Raw genomic sequence first — 9,022 nt, 5'->3', positions numbered from 1 at the left:
TAGAGTCTTTGTGGTACTTCTATGGGTTAGAATGGGCGGGATCCGAATAGGTGTCAGCCTTGGTTTTGGAATAAGCTAGGAGGCTGACATCATCATACATAATTTCTCCTTGTTCCATCATATTACATTTTGGTATTAATTAAATTTTATTTTGGAACATCATTAGTTATGGCCTAGTTTATGGCCCTTGCTTTTATGTGGATTGGTATGGTTGGATTAGCGGTATGAGATGGTTGGACTCGATTTGGTCGGTCATGGGTGTGATATATTCCCAGAGTCTTTATGTAAGCCATGACACTATTTTATTACATACTCGGAATTCATCAAACTAAAGGTAGGCGGCTGGAGATTGGGTTGGTGTAACACCCTGAATTTGGTACCCATATTGCTATACGGTTCTCATGACCCCAAAGGACCACAATATAACCCATGACTGATCTCTGTACTTGAACACTGCATAACATACTGTATAAATATGGAGATAAAGGCTGAAAGGCCATAACGTTCAAATCTGAATAAAACATCTGATAAAACCATATTTGAATAATATGGTATCACAATACCAAAACTGAAGTAAATATCTGAAAATGCTGAAGTCTAAATCTAGTCCAAAAGCATTTAACTAACTGAACTGTCTGAAAAAGGAGTTAATAGGACATGTCTCCAAGTAACTCCATCTACTGAAAGTTGAACTGAAATAATAAAATAAATAATCATATCGTCCTCAAATGATGAGGACTCACTGCTAAATCTGGCTGCCAAAATCTTGAATGCTACTCATTCTCTGGAGCTCGTGCTTCTGAAACTATGGCATAAAACACCATAGCGCAAATCTGTCAGTTCTATTAAATGTATTGGCATGAAAGTAAGGTAGGATGAATGCAAAGGGTCCAAATACATGAACATGATAACTGAGAGTATAACAAGAACATCAGGATACATGCATGAATAAGTGATTGTAACTGAGTTTGTGATATTTCTAACTACTGAGTCTAAATACTGATAGCATGAGTTAATGATAACTAATATAATTGATACTGATCGACTATGTCGTGCTGTCTAAGTTCTGATGGAACTGGTTGAGTTCTATACAATTCTCAGTTGACTGTATCTGACAGTCATGAAGGCTGTAGAACTATCTGAGTTCTATTACTGAGATAGAGAATGGATCTGTTACTGTGGGAAGTAATCATCTAACATACATACCCCAAATAAAGAAATATAGCTGAGTTGGGGTACAATCTATAACCCTAATTAGAAGGGTTTCAATACCGCGCCATTGGTAAAGAAAAGCTGTGAGTGACCCTCATTTGGCAGGTACTTTAATGAGAATGACGGGACCTTTATCTGACAGGTTAAGCCACGTAATCAACCCTCGACTGATAGGTTGATGTCTCAACTTACGCTTGCTACATAGTTCTAGAACGCTAGGATTTCTTCTAAGAATCACACCCTCAACTGGCAGGTGAGTTCCCATACTTGGGTTCACTCGATATTGAATCCTACTCCCACCCGAATAGACACTGAACATTATTATTTTAACTGAACTAGACAGAGTTCATTGAGTTCCGTTGACTGACAGAATACTACTGAGATTACAGAATTTCTGAGATCTTTGAGATTATTGCAATTACTGAGTTTACTATGTTTTCCTGAGTCATGAGACTGACTGAATTCTATGGATCATGGCTTGACTGAGAGTATCATGTAAATATAACACTTGCTCTAGGCACACAGCTAAATTGTTGTGTACAAGTACCCTCAGGACTCAATAGCATGAAATTGCAAGACGCGACACTTTTTGATTATAGGACTAAAGTCCACAATTCATAATACTATAAGTTTGGGATTTCATGAAGCACATGGTTATCATAATCTTATACATGGATTAGAATGCATATAAATATGGCATAATTTCACCAATCTAGTCTCATGAGCATTTCATCAAACATTTATAATGCACAACAATATCATAGAAGTCATTTTAATCATAAAGGTAAAGCATGCATTTATCATTTCAGTCACAATTGAGCTATAATACACGTTTTCTATCCTCATAGGTGTTTTTTAAAACACCTTACATGCACAACTTAGGGAATAGGTGTAATCATCAAATTATACATCATAAACAACTCAATTCATGGATTTCAACTTGCATTCTAACATAGTTTCATGAAAAACACATAAAGATTAAAACTTGGGAATTATACAACAAGACAAACATGGTTACAAACAACCCACAACATAAACACCATGATTTATAATCTGAAATATGGTACTTGAGCTTCATGGATGAAAGGAATCAATAAATCAACACTTGACATATCTTAGATGAAAGATCCTTGAAAATAAGGGTCAAATTCTTGAAATTGGATCCTCAATTGAAAACCCTAAGCTTGTTCTTGATGGATTTTAAGAGAGACAATTATAATTTATGTTAAAAATAGCTGAATTATGTGTTTTGGGACTATGTAGGAGTGGGAAATTGATTTTTTTTCCCTTGAGAAAGTGATAATTTAATGACTAAAAATTGGGTGCCGACACAATAAACGATGTGGCATGTTGATGGATGCAACGTGATACTCGACACGTTGCACCATGATCGCATCGAGCCTCAAAAGTTTTGGATCTGGCAGCCTACATAAATATTGACCAACGTGATTGGCGATGAGGCGCGCCAAGATCACATTGGTCCACTATTTTGAGACTTTGAACATGATCTAAACGTATTTAAAAAAAATCCAAAACTTGTCTGAGAACACCTATTGACCTTTTTGATAATGAATTAATAAAAATATAGAACATTAAATGATATTGTGATCACGAATTAAAATCGCCAACATTTGAAGGCTAAAATAAACTAAGTCTAAAAACTTAGCTAGAATTTTCTAAATTTGGGACTCCTTGGCAAGCTTAAAGGACTGAATTAAGCTTAAGAATTTTATGGGGTCTTACAATATCTCCCCATGAGAACATTCATCCTTGAATGATACTGACTGAGAGCAGAGAAAATATACACTAACATACATGCTGAACATGAAAAACTAAAACATGATCCCATAACTGATATAACTGATAAACTGAATATATCACACTGAACTTGAATACCTTATACAAGTATAACTTATTCCTAAATACATGGATGAGTGTTCTAATGAACTGAGTTTCTCACAATGAGAATGCATATCTGATGCATGGTTATATGACTAAACTGATACATGAATACATGACTGAATATGCAATGGTAATCGATACCAAGTTTATAATGGAATTCTGAACATAGACTGGATACCAAGTTGTAGATGAAATCTGAACATGAAACTTAAAAGCTTGCGGAAAATTGTTACCTTGAGCTAGATATAAGTTAGCGAAGATGAGGTGAGGTTACTTGGTTCGCATATCTACTTCTTCTTCCCAAGTAGCTCCCTCAACGGACTGATTCCGCCAAAGAACTTTGACTAGAGAAACTTTTTTGTTCCTCAGTCTACGAGTCTGATAGTCAAGAATTTTTACTAGAATCTCTTAATAAGAGAGGCTGTTATTAATATCTATGCTCTAAATTGGGACTACACCTGCTGGGTCACCCCTGCACATCTTGAGCAAAGAGACATGGAAGACTGGAGAAACTGAGGCTAGAGCTGGAGGCAACTAGCTCATAAGATACCTTGCTGAAATGACTGGAAATTTTGAAGGCACCAACATATCGGGGATTGAGCTTTCCCTTCTTGCCAAATATCTTCACTCACTTCATGGGAGAGATATTTAGATTAACATAATCACCAATCTTTAATTTGAGATACTTTCTGCACTCATTTGCATATGACTACTGTCGGCTTTGAGCATCCTAAAGTCTTTCTCTGATCAACTAGACTTTTTCTAAGACATTGAATACTAAGTTGGGCCCTGGTACTGTGGCCTCACTAACTTCAAACCAAATGATTGGAAATCTGCATCTCCTACCTAGAGAGCTTCGAATGGAGCCATCTTAATACTAGAATGATAGCTGTTATTGTATGCAAACTCAAAGGTAAGTGGTCATCCTAACTTCCCTTAAAATCAATTGCTCACACTCGTAGCATATCTTCTAAAGTCTGAATGGTCCTTTCTGCTTGACCATCTATCCGAGGATGAAATGTTATACAGAGATGTAATTAGGTACCAAGACCCTTTTCAAATGCTTTCCAAAATGGAGAGGTGAACTGGATACCTCTGTCTAAGACAATAGACAATGGAACACCATGTAATCTGACCAACTCCCTGAAATAAAGTTTGGCCTAATCCTCAGCTGAATCAGAGGTATGGAGAAGAAGAAAATATGCTGATTTGGTTATCCTGCCTACAATGACCCAAACTAAATTATGCTGATGATTAGTGTGAGGCAAACCAGTCACGAAGTCCATGGTCACTTCTTACACTTCAAATTAGAAATATTAAACTCTTGCATGGATCCACGTTGCTTTTGATGCTCTATCTTAACCTCCTGATATGTAGAGAACTTACCTATAAACTTTGCAATATCTCTCTTCATCGCACTCCACTAATAGATCTATCATAAGTCATGTACATCTTATTGGCCCATGGATAAATAGACAAGTGCGCACCATGTACTTCTGCAAGAATTCATTGCCTCAAGTCATCTATACCTGGGATACGGAGACGGCCTTGACCATGAAAAACACCATCTCCCCCTTGGAAGAAAACCTCTACTTTTTGATCCTTGACTGACTCTTTTAACTTGACAAGACTGGGATCTCTATCTTGATTTGCTTTCACCTTGGAAACTAGAGATAATCCTGAACTACTGTGAACCCATACATTACTCTCTGTTGAATCAACTAAATGGACACCTAGTCGGCAAGCTGATGAACTTCCTGAGACAACTTCTTGTTATTGCCCTCAAGGTGAGTAACACTGCCCATAAAAAGTCTACTGAGAGCATTGGTTACTATATTGGCCTTGCCCGGATGAAAAAGAACACTTATGTAGTAGTCTTTCATGAGCTCTAACCACCTTCTCTGGTGAAGGTTAAGATCTTAGTAAGAGAATACGTACTAAAGAATTTAATGACCTATGAACACATCTACATGAACACCGTCTAAATAATGCCTACAAATATTTTAGGCAAATACAACGGATGCAAACTCAATATCATGAGTTGGGTTATTCTTCTTATGAGATTTAAGTTGTTTAGAGGAGTAGGCTATGATCTTATCATGCTGCATGAGGACATAACCCAAACCTACTCTAGAGGCATCTTAGTATACCATAAACCCATCTGAACCATCTGGAAGAGCTAAGACTAGATGTGAGGTGAGTCAAGTTTTTAACTCCTGAAAACTCTTCTCACAAGGATCTGACCACTGAAAGTTGACTTTCTTCTAAGTCAATTTGGACATAATAATGGAAGAGAATCCCTCAGCAAAACATTTGAAATAGCTAGCCAAACCCAAGAAACTTCTGATATCTGATGGAGTGACAGATTTGGATCAGTTTCTTACTGCTTTGGTTTTTTTAGGATCTACTCTAATGCCATCACCGAAAATGATATGGCCAAGGAATTTTACTGACCTTAGCTAAAATTTTAACTTATTGAATTTAGCGAATAGATGATTTCTAAGCGTCTGAAGCACTGTTACGAGATGGTCTGCATGATCATTCTAACTGTGACAATAGACAAGAAAATTATCTAAGAAGACTATGATAAACATATCCAACTATCGCTTGAACACATGGTTCATCAAGTCCATGAAAGCTGCTGCGGAATTGGTAACACCAAAGGACATGGAAGGTGCTTTTTAAAATGTCACATCCTCTGACTTTGAGCTGCTGATAGCCCGATCTGAGGTCTATCTTAGAGAAATAGCTGGCACCCTAAAGTTGGTCAAATAAGTCAAAGATTTTGGGAAGTGGATATTTGTTCTTGACCATGAATTTATTAAGCTGATGATAATCAATCCATGTTCTGAGAGTACTATCTTTCTTTTGCACAAATAAGATGGGTGCACCCCACGGGGAAATACTGGGCCTAATGAATCCTTTATTTAAGAGATCCTTTAACAATTCTTTTGATTTTCTAAGTTTCTCTGGTGCTATTCTGTATGGTGTAATAGATATAGGTTGAGTATCTAGAAGAAACTCAATGCTAGAGTCTATTTCCCTTTTGGGATGAATTCCTAGAAGATCTTCGGGAAAGAGTTCTGAATATCCATTCAGGATTGGGACTAATTAAACACTGGAAGTTTTGTAACTAGAGTCCTTAACTCGAACAAGATGATAGACACATCCTTTAGATATTATTTTCCTTGTTCGAAGTTAGGAAATGAGCTGACCTCTGAAAGGTGAAGTGTTACCCCTCTATACTAGGGCAGGTTCATTCAAAAACTAAAACTAGACAACTGTTTTAGCAGTCGACTATGGAATAGAAGGAACGAAGCCAATCCAAGCCTAGAATGACATAAAAATCAGTCATCTCTAATTCGACTAAGTCTGCTGAGGTGACTTCTGGGATACCATAACCTGACAGTTCATATATACCAGTCACGCTATGATACCACAGAGGTAGAGAATAAAAAGGCCTCTGCTAAAATTTTGGGACTAACTCTCAAATCAATTTCTATATAAGAAGTAACAAAAGATAAAGAAGCTCCTGGATCTAGAAAAGCATAAACATGCAAGTGAAAGATCTATAATGTACCAGTAACTACATCTAGGGAATTTTCCTAATCTTTCTAGGTCTCGAGAGCATAAGGAACATATATCGATAGAATAAGGAACCTATAAGTGGCACCCTACTGATTTGGGTAATCGGACTGAGCTAAGGAATAGTTCTACTAACTTTGGGAACCTATCGGAGGACAATCTCTTACTTTGTTACCTGGCTTGCCATATCTGAAACAAATATTATTGCCAGCTCTATAAATACCCTGATGGTGTTTGTCACAAGTCTGATAAAGAGGATTGGTTTGGGCACTACTAACACTGCCATGAGACTTAGAGTATGATGCCCTATCTCCGTTGTCATCCCTAAATTTTAGCCTTGAAGCACTATCTAAAGAAGGAGCTAGAACAGATGACTTAGGATAAAACTGAGAACGGTTTTCTCCTTATGACTTAGGCTAAGCAAAGTTAAAACTACCTATCCTTGTTCTCTTATTCTATTTTTCTCTCATCTTTATAATTTTCTCTTCTATCTACTGGGCATGGGTTATAAGCCTTGCTATGTTCATGTCACTATTCAACATCGCAGACCTGGACTCATTGACCACACTGACATACACCCCAGAAACAAACTTAATCATCTTGTCCTTGCTATCTGCAACCACATGATGAGAATATATGGCTAATTAAGTAAACATAAGAGAATACTCTTTCACCTAAATGTTTCACTGCTTGAGGTTGATAAATTATAACATCTTAGCTTCTCTCAGCTCTAAGGGAAAGATTCTATCTAAGATTGTCGTGACAAACTCATCCTATTTGATGGATCCTTCATCAACTGACCTATTTATATTTTACTATTTGAATCAAGTGTGAGCAATATCCTGCAAATGATATGTAGCTAGCTTGGCACTCTCACTAGGAGTAACTCCTATAATGTATGTAGCCTTCTGAACTTGATCAAGAAATTCCTGAGGGTCCTCATCTGACTTAGACCAGATAAAGGATGGATGATTCATTCGGGTGAAATCCCAAATCCTGGCTGTTGCTTAATTAACCATTGGGTTGGCTGGAATGACAGTTGGTCGTTCAATTTGAGAAGCAACTAAGTTAGAAATAGTGGTGAATGCAGGTCTAAACTTTTCATGGGAGATATGTTTTCCTAAAGGATCTTTGGGCCGAGGTGCTGACTGATTTCCAATTCTCTTCTTAGGAGGCATGTTCTTGAAACGGAAGAGAAAAAGATTAGATTGAGAGATTAACTTGAGATTATGCTCACTGGCAAGACATGAATACTGAAAGATGGGGAGCTATTCATAAAACACTTTATAGACTACTATACATAAATGTGGCATGCAACACACCTATGTATAAGACTCTACTAGATGCATCTTCCAAAATTACTAGGACACTGTTGAACCTTAGCTCTGATACGAAGTTTGTAACACCTTGAATCTGGTACTCAAAATGCTACACAATGCTCAAGACCCTGAGGGACCACAAGCTAACCCATGACTAATATCTGTACCTGAACACTGCATAACGTACTGTATAAATACAGAAATAAAGGTTAAAAGACCATAAGGTTAAAAACTAAACAAAATATCTAAAAAAACTATATACGAATAATGTGTTATCGCAATACCAAAAATGAATTAAATATCTAAAAATTCTAAAGTCTGAATCTAGTCCAAAAGCTTCTAACTAACTCAATTGTCAGAATAAGGAGTTGATGGGATGTGTCCCAAACTAACTCCATCTTCTGAAAGAAAAATTGAAATAATGAAATAAATAATCATATCATCCTCAAATAATGAGGACACACTGTTAAATCTGGCTGCTAAAATCTTGAATGCTACTGATGCTCTAGAGCTCGTGCTTCTGAATCTATGGTATAAAACACCATAGTGCAAAGGCATTAGTATGATTGAATGTACTGGTATGCAAGTAAGGTAGCGTTAATGCAAAGGGTTCAAATGTATAAACAATGCTAACTGATTGTATAACATGAACGTGAGGATACATGCATGAATAAGTGACTATAATTGAGTTCTTGAGATTTATGACTACTATGTCTGAATAATGATAACATGAGTTAATGAAAATTGATATTACTGATGCTGAGTTACAATTTCTGATAGTCTTAGGTATAATGGAACTAGCTGAGTTCTGTACAATTCTGAGTTGACTGTATTTGAAAGTCCTGAAGGCTATAGAACTATCTAAGTTATATTTCTGAGACTAATACTGAAACTGTAACTGTGGGAAATAATCTTCTATGATATGCCCCAAATAAAAAAATATAGCTGAGTTAGTTTCCAATCTATAACCTCGATTGGAAGGGTGTCAATGTCGTGGCACTGGT

The sequence above is a fragment of the Capsicum annuum genome, chromosome 8, assembly GCF_002878395.1.
Source record: "Capsicum annuum cultivar UCD-10X-F1 chromosome 8, UCD10Xv1.1, whole genome shotgun sequence".
Lineage (NCBI taxonomy): Eukaryota > Viridiplantae > Streptophyta > Magnoliopsida > Solanales > Solanaceae > Capsicum > Capsicum annuum.
Note: the sequence above shows the minus strand (reverse complement) of the source record.